Genomic DNA, 15,131 nt, shown 5'->3' with positions numbered 1-15,131 from the left:
CGCTTTCACTTTAAGATCTCGACATAAAATGCCCGAAGTCGTTCCATTGGTTAGTCCAAGTTGCTGCGAACGGCGCCGAATCGCCTCTCCACAGTCTTCGTATACACTTTCAAGATTTAGCTTATTCCTTAACTAACTTATCTTAACGTTTAACTGTGTACTAAAAAATTGGGGAAGAAGCACTAGAAAGATAAGATTTCATACCAAAAAACGTTTGTAGTTTAGAGAACAAGAAATGTGCTGATTCACTAGGGCCAAACTCTGAATTCGAACCTGTGCTATTAACAATTGGATCATATGAGAGAAACAAGCGTCTAATAGTGAAGTGGATGGTAGGGTGTAGAAAAATGACCCGTCGATAGCTCCGCGAGATTGGTTGAGAGGGTCACACACATCCATCTGGTAACCCGAATATAGCATCAAGTGATTGATGTTCCTGTCTGTCGGTCGAATGATTTTGCTGGTCAAAAATTCAACTGAAAATAAACTTGAAAATCGACTTTTCTCATTTCTTGCCAATAAGAAGGCAAACTGAAACTACTTTTCAAATAATAACAAGTTAGTAAAAAAAAACTCTAATTTTTCCAAAAGGGACATTTAAATTTATGACTCCTCATTGCTAGGACAAACCATGAATGAAACATGGAAATGCCAGAATGTCCGCCTCATAAATTTGACTTTATTGGGAGTTTAGCCCTCCCAATATGCTTCTGCTCTTAGTTTACATTAGTAGGCGTGGTAAGTGTGACGTAGAAAGGCACATGTGCGCACAGATAAGAAACGCATATCCTTGATTATAGAGCGTTGCGCAACATCTTGAAAGCATTAACGGAGTGCTCATATGTGTACATATGTTTAAGTCGTATAATTTATGTCTGAAGAACGAAGTGTACCTATGAAATGAGATCATGTGCTTGCGAAAATATATCAAATTCTCTTCCTTTATTCAGCAGATCCTATTTGTTATACTCTCGCTAAATGGTGTGTAGAGTAACTAGTAATAGTGAGTATGAACACATATCGTTTTTTTTGCTACCTAAATTAAAACGAGCTCCATTTAGACATACATATGTACATATGTATGTATATATACATACGAGTATATCAGAAGGATCAGGATGACGAAACGAATTAGTATAAATGTCTGTCTGTGCATCACGAAATACATTTATATATTGTTAATAAAAAAGTTAAGTTCATATTTTTTGATTAAAAATAAATTTTTTTAAAAAGTTGGCAATACTAATCCAAATTGTGGCCGAAAGAAATATTTCCCAAACCGGTTTATTGTGGATAGACATCATTCAACTCGTTACTAATTAAAATAAAAAATAACAGGTGGCAACTCTTCATGAAAATATTCGAAATTTAAGATTTTCTGAAATTCATAGGTTTAATATTCATAATTCAAAAATAGTTCATTCATATTTCTTAAGTAAAATTTAAACAAATATTTTTTTTAATTTTAAGTAAATAATTTAAAAAGGTGGCAATACTACTCAAAAATAGACCCAAAAGAAATATTTCTCAAATCAGTTTATTATAAGGTCTATATTGTAAGATTTCGCTTAACTTACTAGTAATTAAATTCAAAAATAACAGGTGGCAACTCTTCATGAAAATATTCGAAATTTAAGCTTTTCTGAAATTCATAAGTTTAATATTAATTTTTCAAAATTTTGTTAGCATACAAATTAATAGAATTGTAATATTTTAACAGGTGACAACCCTTCGCTCAAAAATATTTAAGCCTTTACGTAGACCTTTAGTTTCATAATACATTTTGTATTGACTATAATCTTATGTGTTTAGAAATATGAAATTTCGACAGATGGCAACACTGTTCCAAAGTATACAGTTTCATATAAACTTTTTATTAACTTCTTATCTCATGTATTTTCAGAATTACGAAATTTCTACAGGTGGCAACGCTGATCCAAAAATTTTAAATTTAATCCCCTTCATAGATCTTACGTTTAGTACTCATATTTCAAAATTTCGTTACCTTAAGCGTTAAAAAATTTGTAATTTTTCAAAAGGTGGCAACGCTTCTTTCAAAAATATTTAAGCCCGTACATAGGTCTTTAGGTTTATAACAAACATTTTTATTTACATGTTATTATAAAAACTTGTAGAATTAAATTTAAACTTAAAAATCGACAAGTGGCAACCCTGCTGCAAAATATTCAGTTTTATAATACAGTTTTTTTATTAACATGCTTTATGTTTTCCTTTTTTAATTATTAAATTTCTACAAGTGGCAAAACCGTTACCTTAAGCAATAATAAAATAATACTTAACATGTGGCAACACTGCTCTAAAGACATTTTCAAAATTTTCGTTAGTTCAGTGATTTACTGGACTGGGTGCGGGGATATACTATCCGAAGCTAAGCATAAGACAGCCTTTTAAACTAACCACTGCAGTATATTTCAAGTAGAGGTTTTTGATACTGGGAAAGCAGAACTCGATGGAACGATCTATCGCGGCGACCAAACGGCAAAATTCAGGTGTACAGCGGTAGATCAGAAATACACGTCGTTCCTAAGGCACTCGATAAATAAACTGTGGAAGCTGTAGTATGCTGGCATGCTCACTGGTCGCAGTCTGCTCGCTGTACATGCTTACAGAAGCAGACTAACAGTTCTGTAGGAATTAACAGGAGAAAGACACCAGGGAAATATAAGAACATCTTTTGTGCATTATCAAACTAACCTAGCTAACCTTTTAAGACCTAAATTTTTTATAAAGGTGGCAACTTCAAACTTGTCCTGTTTAAGCCTTGATCTCTGCACACTCAAAATAAAACAAAATTAACATAATTTAAAAGTCATAAATTAAATTTATAATGCAAACGCCATCAACACTTGCAGGTATACTTTACCTCGGAAGGGCTACCTCAAGTGTCTAACATATGCAAAACGAGTATTCAATATTTGACCAAATTCACGGGTGTATGCGAAGTGCATTAACTGAATATCAAGGTGAAGCAAATATCGTTGCTTGGATGGTTGGAAGACGTTGACCAAGGGGATAGTCGCAGCACCACATGTGGGAGGGGGACTTGGAGGTAACGTATTGGCAACGTGAAGATGATATATGTGTGTTGGAAGGTATTCATATAAATATGTGCATACGCATATCTCCTCATATAAACACACATACATATGTACATATAGTACATATATGCAGCGCAGAGTGGAAATATTCAAGTAGCAGTCGCAGCGAAGGTTAACCGCATTTTGCCCTCGTCAATACCGATTTTCTTTGATGTTTTAGCATTTGCAGCATTGCAATGTGCTTTGCCATAATTATCGCTTGTTGCTTTTGCTCCAACAACAAAAATCAACTCTACAATCAATAGTTGTATATTATCATCATTTCAAATTGTATGCAAATTTAATGGCTTTTTCAAAGGTCTTGTTAAGTATTTGAACCGAAACTGATTAGTTTAACGGAACAAAAATTTTGTTTTCTGTATTTATTGTTATAAGATTAAAGTCAACAGTATAGATGAACAATTTTGCTTACGCATAACAATTTAGCTATGTTATATCTACCCATCTCCCATTCACATATAACGCGTTGAAGAAACGATCAAATAATCGATTGCTGTATTTCTATTTATTGATAAATATCCAAAAACAAATTCACATCAAATTTTTACTTTCGAAAAAACGATATCTGTATAATCGTTTGTTGTATTTCGGTTATTGTACTCATTACAACTCCCATTCACATAGCGTCCATCGAAGAAATTAATCGATTGTTGTATTTCGATTTATCGATTAATATCCAAAAACAAATTATCAAACAGATGTTTAATCTCGAAGAAAATACCAAATAATTAATTGCAGTATTTCGACTAACAAGCAAATAATCGATTATCGTAGTTCGACTAATATACAAAATAACAAAAAAAAAACTCCTATTAAGGCATTTTCTATCGAATTAACGATATAATAATCGATTGTAATGTATCGATTTATCGAATAATTTTATAAAAAAAGCTGAAACGGTTATTTGCTGTTGAAGAAACGACTAAATAATAGATTATTGTATTTCTACTAAGTTACAATAAAAATTTCCAATCGCATATTTATCACCGCATAAACGACTAAATAATCGATTATTATATTTCTGCTACTCAAATATTTTACAAAATGAGAACAAAACTTCCATTCGGAGATTTTTTATCCAAGCAACCACTCGATAATCGATTATTTTATGTCAAATAATAATAATGAAAATAATATTTAAATCTGAAATTTACTATCGAAAGATTGATTAAATATTCGATTGTCGTTTTTCGACTAGTTTACGAAATAACAACAAAAACTCTTAGTCGAATTTTTGCTATCAAACAAACCATTACACGTTTGTTTGATTAATCGATTAGTTTACAACAAAAAATTTAAAAAAGTCGGTTATTTGTAATCGATAATACGACTGAATAATCGAATGAATTATATCGAATAATCGACTTAGTTTCGATTATGATATTTGAAGTAATTTACAAAATAAGAACACAAAATCCAAATCGGATATTTGCGAATATTCTATTCCCACTGACTAACAAAATCAAAATCAAATCGGAAATTTTTTATCGAACTATTGACTAAATATTCGATTATCGTATTTCGATTAATTTACAAAATAACAACAAATACTTCAAATTAATCCATTAACTTTCAAAAAAAATCAAATTGGATATTTGCTATCGAAAAAAACGATTTATAATCGATTATTGTATATCGAATTACTGGCAAATTTAGAAAATAACAACAAAATCTTGCATACGCACATTCGCTGTTGTAGCAACTATTAGGCAATTGGTCGACGTATTTTGATTAATCGATTAACTCTACAAAATGTCGGTTATACTTTTCGATTAATTGATAAGTTTACAAACAAATATTACGAATTTGATACATCCTGTCAGATATTTGCTAACGTATAATACTAAATAAATAGTTATTTTATTTCGATTAATCGATTAATTTCTAAAATATCAACAATAATTACTACTACATGCGTGACCCTGTTTCGATACCAATTTAAAAGCTTCTCGAAATTTTCTCGAAGAAGTAGTTGCTAAGTGTTTTCCTCATAACATTATATGTAGTTCGGATAGCGCTCAATACGTCTATCTTACAATATTTCTTTGTATTCCCTTCCGAGGCTATTTCCTACTCTTCATTATAGGTGTTTTTTACGAGATGGGTCCCAAATCCAGAGTACAACCCTGGAGAGGAATGCTTCCCCTACTCACTTTAGCTCGCCTTTAAACGGATATTTTTTAGTTACCCAGAGGATACTTGGTCTAAGGTCGGAAGTCGTGAGCTGCATATATAAAATATTGGTTTCTGGCCACTCCTAAGGGCGCTTAGAAATCTTTCTCATGAACTGAAGCGTTAACTTCGACACATGACTTTATCCTCCATTGACTATAACTGATAAAATAAGAATATAACACAACTAACAAATTAGTTTTCTAAGCCAATGAAGCGAAATAGGCGGATTCGTGGAAATTTTTCCACACTGCTTCCGAAATCGGAAAATTTTAGAGGCAAAAAAAGGCGTCATTTGAGAAGTCGTTCAGAATGTTTCTGGGCAACATCTCCTTTCGTTCTTTATATCTCACGTCTTTGCATACGCTCTGCTGTCCATCATCTTTATTCTCACTCCCTTACTTCATAAATATTTGATTGGTCACTATTTAGTCATTCGTTTGCATAAATTGCAAAAGTGAGAAATTTTCAAAAATGCAATCTAAAGTAACTAATTGACTAGGCAAACAAAATAGATAAAAAAAATTCGTACAAATTATTGGTGTACGTGCAGCGCCGAACCGAAATTCATGGTGCTCTCTCGAGTTGCCATTCACAATCATGTCTATATGTACATATAACATATATTATTACATACATATGTATGTATGCAAGCATGTGCTCGCATGCCTGAAAAATATAGAATGAAAAACTGATTAGATTAACTTAAGGCGACGTGATTCATTTTGTATGTACTTACATGTATGTACATATGTGGAATATTTACATTAAAATATTTATTATTTTGAAATAATAATCATTCCGATCCACAAAAAAAAAGACACTGAAAGTAACGGAATTATAAATATTTGTTGGAGAATTGCAAGATTTGTTGATTATTTTCCAAAGTACCCTTAGTATTAGCGGAAATTGTTTAACAATTAAAAATTCAACCACGCCACTCCTCCCTTCTTATGCCCGACCTAGGTTAGGTTCGGTTTGATGGCCGATCCAGAGATCGCACTTGGACCATCATACGCTGACCTTTGGATGTGCACTCAGGTGAGGAAAGCGCTCTGAGCGTCATTCACTGTGGGAGTCTAGGCAATCTAAAGTGAGAAGCCGAAACATTACTGCCCAGGGTTTGTTAAAGGCTCCTGAGAAATAATATTCTAAAATATAAAAAATATATTATATAAAATCAAAGATAAATACATATCTTCTTTCTTTCTTTCTTTGTCAGGTATCAGCACCAAGTAAAAATATTAGAACCTAAAAAGATAGAGATACTATATCACCTATATCAGTTGTGTGTCAAGATTGTCGAATAATGAAAACCGATTGTTGTATTTTACTTTCAATTTATAGAAAAAAAAATCAATTAGTCAGCAAGAAGGTATCGAATGAGGTTAAAATGACCAGCCATGATAAGCAGTGGAAATGGAGAAACACCGCAATATCGAATATAAACCTCGTACTTACATGGCGAGACATACACACATACCGTTATGCATACATACACACAAATAAACGCACATTCAATTACCTGAAAAACATTTCGCCACACTTTGGCCGCAAATCGTGCTGTGTGGCGGGTCGAGAATGGGTGCTACATACATACCTATTAGCGGAAAAAAACATAACATACCACTACTACCCTCCCACCAACAAAAATAAAAATAAAAAAAATAGTGCACAAGCATCATTAGTATCAGCCAGCAAAAGTGAAGGGACGGACACAACGCCGATCTAAGCAGTGATCATTAAAAATGCGGTGGAAGAATGCGCGCAACTTATTGACACCGAACGTTAACCGAGCGCGCATGCAATATTTACACCAACAACCAACAACAACAACAAAAGCAGCAATGCCAACCAGCAGCGCACAAATAAACATTTATCAGTAGAAAAGCAAATACAGCAGACGAAAGAATGCCCAAAAAGCGAGTGAGCGAGCAAAGCAGTTTTCGTACATACGAAAAAAAAAAGTTCGAGCGAAAAACCTCGAACACGAAACTGAAAAACTGAAGAAAAAAAAACCAAGCCAAAACTACATAAATGGTAACAACAACAACAATAATAATGACTAGCTGACTGCCTAGAGTTGCTAGACCAACAACACAAAGCGAGTTCGTTAAAAAGTTCATTGCACTTTGCAGGCAAGCGCAAATGCAGCATAAGGCAGAACAGCAACAACAAACGCTGACAGCCGCAATAAATGATAATAGCAACGAGAAGTTTTTAAAAATGGCGCCACACGAACCAGCAATTCGACAATTCGGCAATAAGCCGCTTGCAAATACAAAAAAACAACGCCAACCGCCGCATAGCCCCCACTTAACCGCGCGACGATCGACGACCGACGACTTGTCGACAAATGCAACATGTCCACCAACGACGGCCACTCACCATGCCATACCAATACACACACAACCATAGTACTTGTTTAGAGAGCGCGCACTCTTTTTTTTTTGCTGCTGCAGTGCAATTCCGGTTATTCGCTACACCTCATTGCCTCTCCAACGCTGTGCCACACACAAGCACAAAGCTCAGACGGCAGACTTCATTTGCAAAGTTCAACGATCACTCCTCCTCGTTGAGTAAATGCGCATTGCAGTGAGAGCAACTGCGCGCCATGTTTACTGCAAGTGGGGAGCGCGCTCACTTGTCCATGTATGTGTGTGTATATTTATATGCACGCATTTAGATTTTCTTGTTTATATAATACAAGGGCCTTGTGACCACCTATACAAATAAAGAGGATTTGGCTTAACATTCCTGTAGTAAACCTAGCAAATTCAATGTAGAGTTAAATTTTTCAAAAAATCGATTTTATTTTCTTAATGTACATATATTTAAGAATATACACAAAAAATTTCATAAATTTCATGTCGTGCCGTTGAATACATATTAGGAAGTTACGCATTTCAGAGTGCCTGGAAGTGCGTTTTTTTAATAATTAGACGAACTTTTTTTTTCTCACCGATAAATTTTTTTTATTTTTTATAAACAACTTAAGGCCGAAATTTTGATCAATTGAAATTTTTTTAGAAACCTCTGTTTTGTCAAAAAATGTTATTTTGCTAATTCCTTCGATTTCCTTTACTAAATTGAATTATTTTAACGAAATGTCTTTGGTTTCTTTTTTTTTTTTAATTTTAGAGGATCCAGCTCAGTGATATATAGTGGTTCACGCGAAACGTCTTTTTTGAGAGGAGCTCCCGGAGATCAGCTGTAGTTCATTTCCACATAAATATGTTTACTAATACTAAATCTTAAAATACAGTTGAAAGATAGATGTGTACAACCTTTTAGATCAATAAATATAAAAGTTTTCTCTGAAAATATTCTGGATTTTTCTGCCTTTTAACTGTATATAACCTCTTAATTTAAATGAGTCTTACATATCAAAAAATATCTGCGCTGCTTTTATTTCTATTTTCTAGGAAAATTTACCATAATAGTCTACAAATTTTTAAGCATTCAAAAATTAGAGATTCCAACGATGAAATAACCCTTCGATAAAAAAAACTGTATAGATATCTTAACGATTGAATTTTTGTTTCATAATTAAAGTCCTTTCACGATACTAAATCAAAATAAGATTAAAAAAAAGGTTTCGTAACATAATTCCGTTTCTTATTGTAAATGATAAAACTGGGACTACAACAAGCCTCAAACTGCTCTTTTTATGTATGCATATTAATTAATATATCAAACTCCATATCTAACTCGATTATTTTTAGGAGCAACACTCTCGTTAGGTCTTAGTACACTGAAAACTGAAAAACTGAAGAAAACATACTGAACATATCGCAACATATTGAAAGAGTATAAAAATCAAGGACTTGGGCTCTCTATTTTTCACATAAATTTTGTGGTTATGTGAAAAAATGGTTCACATCAAAGTTGTAGAGCTTCTCTTGACTACAATTATGTCGAGTGCTCATTTTTCGATTTAGCAGTTTTCCCGTAATCGATATAAACCATTTTTAAAATCACCCTCCTCATTTCCCCTTCCTGACCATGGATCGCGCCTAAATTAGTTTTTTCTTTTGTTTTTACCATTAAAAACTCAACCAATCTCTTTTCTTTCACTTCCCGACCATAGATCTCTCTTAAATAATTTTTCTTATATTTTTTTTTAAGTTTCCAATGTCTTCTATCCAACTATTATGATTCCCGCATCTTTCCACTTCCCAACCATAGACCGCCCTTAAATTATCCTTGGAATGGATGTCTCACAATATAACTTTTTTAATTGTAAAAATTATCGAGCCTGGTCTAAACAATTTTAAACACGACTCTCAAAAGTATAAAAAGTCTGTTTTCATTAAAAATTCCATAACTTTTGACTATTTAGCATAACATTTTGAACATACCGGACTTTTTTTCAGTATTTTTTTTTTTTTTTTTTTTTTTTTTTAATTCAAAAAGCCTTGAGAAATGCAAAAAAATCTTCAACACAAAACCTAGATTCGAATAAAATATTATAGTTATAATAATATCCGCTACAATCCAGATCTGTCGAATAAGGGGTCTTATATTTCTGTTTTCCAATTTCTGCTCAATGTTCCGCTACAATCAAGAGCTCATATCCGAAGAGGCTTTCTTAGAGGTGTTTAAGCACCAATTTTCAGCGTACCAACCAAAAAATAATTCAGTTTTATTGATCCACCCTAATATATACATATGTATTTGTGTGATGCGTAAGCTCATTGAGAGAGTTAAAAAAAGTGTAAAAAGTGGGGAATTAATGGCCGTTGCAATGGTGGGGAAACTGCAATATGGTCGAATGCGCAGTGTATAACAGTTTTAAGCGCTAAACATGCTTGTGTGCGTATGTTTAAATGCAAATGGTTGTGGTATGTATGTATGGGCTCTGCATATTAAGCTTATTATATTCATTTACAGCAACAATACGGTTGTCGTATTTGAATTTTGCGTTCGCATTTGCATTTGCCGCTTATACCATGTTCTACCATAAAAACTTGCATGTATACATACACGCGTATACACATACATAAATATATTTACGTATTTTTACATACAAAGATGCATACATACATATGTATATGAATATTTATTATATGCGCTTGCATTTCTTTAGCGGGGTGGATTATAGCACAGCATTGTAGTGCGTTTGAATTTTTTAGCAGCGACGAACAAAGGCCAAAAATTGCACTTAATTTACATTACACATGCACACCCACACATAGAAAATACACTCCAAATCATGTAGTATGCATGTGTGCGTTAGCAATCTCATAGAAATAGCTCTATATGATTATTCATTGAATTGTTGGCGCACATAAGTTTGGCGATATTTTCCTACAGCCCAGGGCTAGAATATTCTATGTATGTATGTATGTATAAGTATACACATATACAAGAGTTGAACAATATTCATGATAATAGTCGTATTTGATGATTCATTCAGACCAATTCATTAAAGAAAAAGTATTTTATTTACGATATTTTAGTAGTTAAAGAACTAGTAACGTTATTGAAAATATTTTCGCAAAGAGTTAATATTTATCGAAAATTTGGAATATTATTTATTTGTCATTCAATTATTCGCGATTATGCCGAACTTGGTGCTAAACGTTGATCCGAATACAAAATTGATTAGACTCAGGAATTGTAGCAATCATACATTAATGCCATTATTCGCCGAGAAAACTAAAAGAATATGATTATACAAATAAAATCTCGTTGTACATTATAAAAAAAAAAATATTTTTTTAAGTAATTAATAAAAATTATTTAATAAAAAATAAATTATGAAAAAAATGTATAAAAATTTATAAGAAAAATTATATGAAAAATTTATAAAAATCTATATTTTTTTTTTGCTCATAGTAGACGTTTTTGATAGGCATGAATTGTAGTGTGTCGTTTAGCAAGTGAAAAAATGCATATCAGGGAACGGAACATAAAATTTCAAAAATTATATGAAATATATTTTATAAGCGATCTGAGGTGGGTAAGAGCCAGAAGAGGCGCGTGGTTCAATTTTAAAATGTTCAAAATGTTTTAATTCGGTTTAATTCGGTTTCCCGCAATACTAAGAGTCTCACAGAAAAATGTTATGTACAACAAAGTTGTAGGTAATGAAAAGATCTAAAACTTTTGTTTTCACAACTACTGCACATAACCACAAAATTTAAGTGAAAATTTTAAATAACCATTTTTTTTTTGGTATTTTACTTTTTTCTTGTACAAAAACAAAATTCTTGCCACTTTTTCACATAACCTCAAACTTTATATGAAAAATTCCAATATCCAATTTTTTCGGGTTTTTATTTTTTTGCTTTTACAAAAAATATTTCTTTGGCGAGATTTGGCGTAAATCCTCTTTTTCAAGGTTTGAAAAAATTTACGATAAAAATTGTTTATTTTTTATACCATTGTAAAAAAAGATTTCAGCAAACTTGAAGCCTACTGATTTATAAATAACTTCTATTGAATTTGAAAAATATATATGTATAATTGATATTTTCGAATATTTAATTGAAAATTAGTAAATTTTAAGGTTATGTGAAATATAATACAAAAGTGGCAGATCTTTTCATAACCTCCAATATTGCCATATCACTTTCTTCGCGTGAGTTGTAGTTTTGCTAGAAATCGAGTTAAACCATTCTTAGCCCTTAAAAGTTCAACCAACACTTTCTTCACTCTCGATTTAGTCCTTAAAAATGCAATTACGATTTTCTGCTCTCTCGTTTGCTACTAACAGTTGTCTCAAAAGCTTCAAACTTTTAAGAATTTTGGAATTTTTTCTAAACAAAAACATTTCTAGTAAACAAGTCAAGTTATAAAATTATTAGCTAATAGCATTTGTCATTAAGGAACCTTATCGCTCATCAAAATTAAAACAAACAAAAAATGTGTGTTTTCTCTTTGCTTCGCCGCACAAAATATGTAAATTAACAATAATTTTCAATATGCTAATTTGCATCGAGCGGTTTCAACGAGAATCGCACGTTGCTCTAATTTTACGAAATAGAATTTAATTCATTTAATTAAATGCAACAATTTAAGAGTTTATTACAGTGGTACTTATACATACGTACATAAGTGTGTGCCCAGCGCTTTTTTTTTTCAATGAATTTTCTTCTCGCTGCTCGCTATGCTGCATTGTTCGGCGTTTGCCGGCGACCTGCTTTGCTGAGTTTTCCCTAATGACATTTTGGCAGTTTATGAGGCATCACAATAAAAACGCTGTCGCTGCATGGGTCGCGAAACGAGGAAAGGGGAAGCCAAAGAAACACACAAATATCACACACACACCCATATATGTATGTGTGTATATATTGATGTGCATATGCACTAGGGTGAGCCAAAAGCTAATATATCGAATTTACTAGAAAAAATTATCCCTACATGGAAAAAATGTAAATCTGAATTATATTATATTATATTATATTGTTTACACACACATGCATTAGGGTGAGCTTAAAAAAATTAAATAATGGTATTATGGGTTAAAATGGAGCCTATAGGTAATGGGAAAAAATATTCCCGCAAAGAAAACCTTAATCTAAAAGGTGTCAGTGAGCTTTCAATCTTTCCCCTTTAAATAACATAAAAAACTGTTGTCGTAAAAAATATCACAACTATGGTAACGTTGATTCTTGTAGCACATAAATTTGTTAGGTTTTCAAAAGGTATTAGTGATTTTATCCCAAAAGATCGGTAGAAATTTTATTTATTAAACCGTACCAACCATATTTTACTCATTTAAAAATAAATTATTTTTTTCAAATATGAATATTTTGATACAAATAACACTAAAGTTGAAAATTTTGAATTTTTAAAGCAATTTTTTGAATGAAACAAAATTTATATTTTTTTATTGAGTATGAAAATTTTCACAGCAAAAACACCAAAGTTCAAATTTGTGAATCTTGAAAGCGGATTTTTGAATGAAAAAACATTTCCTCTGAGGTAACAAAAATTTCCCATTRGGCAATTTTGTTAATTTAATGTTCGCTGTGGTAAAAACAATTTTCCTTCAGATAATTATTTCCCCACCTTGAAGTATTTTCTTTAGCACAAGAACCAACAAAAAAATTTGATACTAAGTGTTAAAAGTAAAATTATGGTGTTTTCGTAGAAAAAAAAAATATTTTTACCTGTTTTTTATAAGGCAGACTTTGAAAAACATAATCTTTTATTAAATAAGTATGAACATTTTGACACAAAAATTGAAAGTTTTCTATTTTAAAAGCGATTTTTTGAATGGACAAAAGTTGCCTTCGGTAAAGAAAATTTCCCTTGAAATAATTCATTCGAAGTAATTTTTTAAACACAAAAATCAACAATTTCAAAAATTTTCGAATAGAAAAAAATTTCCCTTGAGGTAAAAAAAATTCCCCGAGGTAATTTTTTCCCACCCTGAAGTAGTTTTATGACACAAGTATCAGCAATATCAAAAATTTGATACTGATTTAAAATTTGTGAAGTTTTCGAAGAAAAAATATTTTTTTAACTATTTTTTATAAGGAGGACTTTGAAAAATACATACATATATACATTTTTTTTAAATATGAACATTTTGACACAAAAATAAAAAAAGTTAAAATTTGGCTAAAAAATTTTCCTTTGAAATAATTCCCTTGAAGTAATTTTTTTTAGCACAAAAATCAGCAATGTCAAACTTTTTTGAATAGATGTTTTTTTTGAGCTAATTTTTTTAGCACAACAATCAGCCAAAACCCAAAAATTCCATGCTTTAGTTTTTGGCTCACCCTAATACGCATGTTAATAATRTGAAATGAAATAGTTGATTATTCATTGAACGAGCAAACGAGCGCACCGAGCTAACCAAGGGAAAATTGCAGTCGCTGCGTGCGAACTTCCGGTAGTGTTTGTGCAACGAGACGCAGCCGCGCGGTCGTTGACTGTCACAACATGGCAAACAGCAGCAACAGCAGCGGAAAGTAGAGCATTTYTCGGGCACTTTTTGTCACCAACATTCGCGTTTTTACAACAAAAATCTAGTGGCACTTCAATGGGCTTTTCGGCAGTTGCGCTATCTTCCCTTTTTTGCATACACATACATACATATGTATGTATATATGCACGATATGCATAGGCAAATATAACTATTATATGTATGCATGTATGTATGTATATTGTATATATTTATATTTGAATGTTTGTTGTTGCTGTTGCACTTGAACGCGCAAGCAAATGGCATTTGTTTAGCTTCACCCGCGCTTTTCGCTAGCCAGCCCAGCCAACCCTCGAGCCGCTGCACGCACAATGCAAGAGCATGTACGCCGAATATCCGGTGGGTAAAAGAGGCCAGAGTGCGTGAATTTTTTCTGCCTAATTTTTGAGTAAATGACACAAAGTAAAGCGGAAAACGAGAGCGCAGTTTTTATTATCAATTTTTTTTCCCTATGTTGTTCTTGTTTTTTTGCTAGTTTTTTAGTTTGTGAAAATGTGTAAAAGCCGGGAAAATGAAAAATAAAAAATAATTTAAGCAGGGTGGAGGAAAAGAGGAAGCACAGAGGCGGGAAACGCAAGTTATGCGCAATAATTTAGCTACACACATACTTACATACATATGTACAAGCTCTCATAAATTGCTAGAAATGTATGTACATATGTGCAAGTATGTATGTATTTCAAACTGTACAAGTAGAGATATAAGTGTACAAATATATATGTATGTATATGTGTATTTTGGAAAATGTTATCTACCTTTTTGGTTAATATGGGGTTCCACAAAACAAGTTTTGCTGCATGTTGCAGCTTCAGCATAGGTTCGCTACAGATACACACACATGTACTATATATAAGTATGTWTGTATGTATCATTGCATCTATTATTCGCAGTCGATTGCG

This window comes from Bactrocera latifrons, unplaced genomic scaffold, assembly GCF_001853355.1.
Source record: "Bactrocera latifrons isolate USDA-ARS-PBARC rearing strain unplaced genomic scaffold, ASM185335v1 scaffold_219, whole genome shotgun sequence".
NCBI lineage: Eukaryota > Metazoa > Arthropoda > Insecta > Diptera > Tephritidae > Bactrocera > Bactrocera latifrons.
This window is presented reverse-complemented; position numbering follows the sequence as displayed.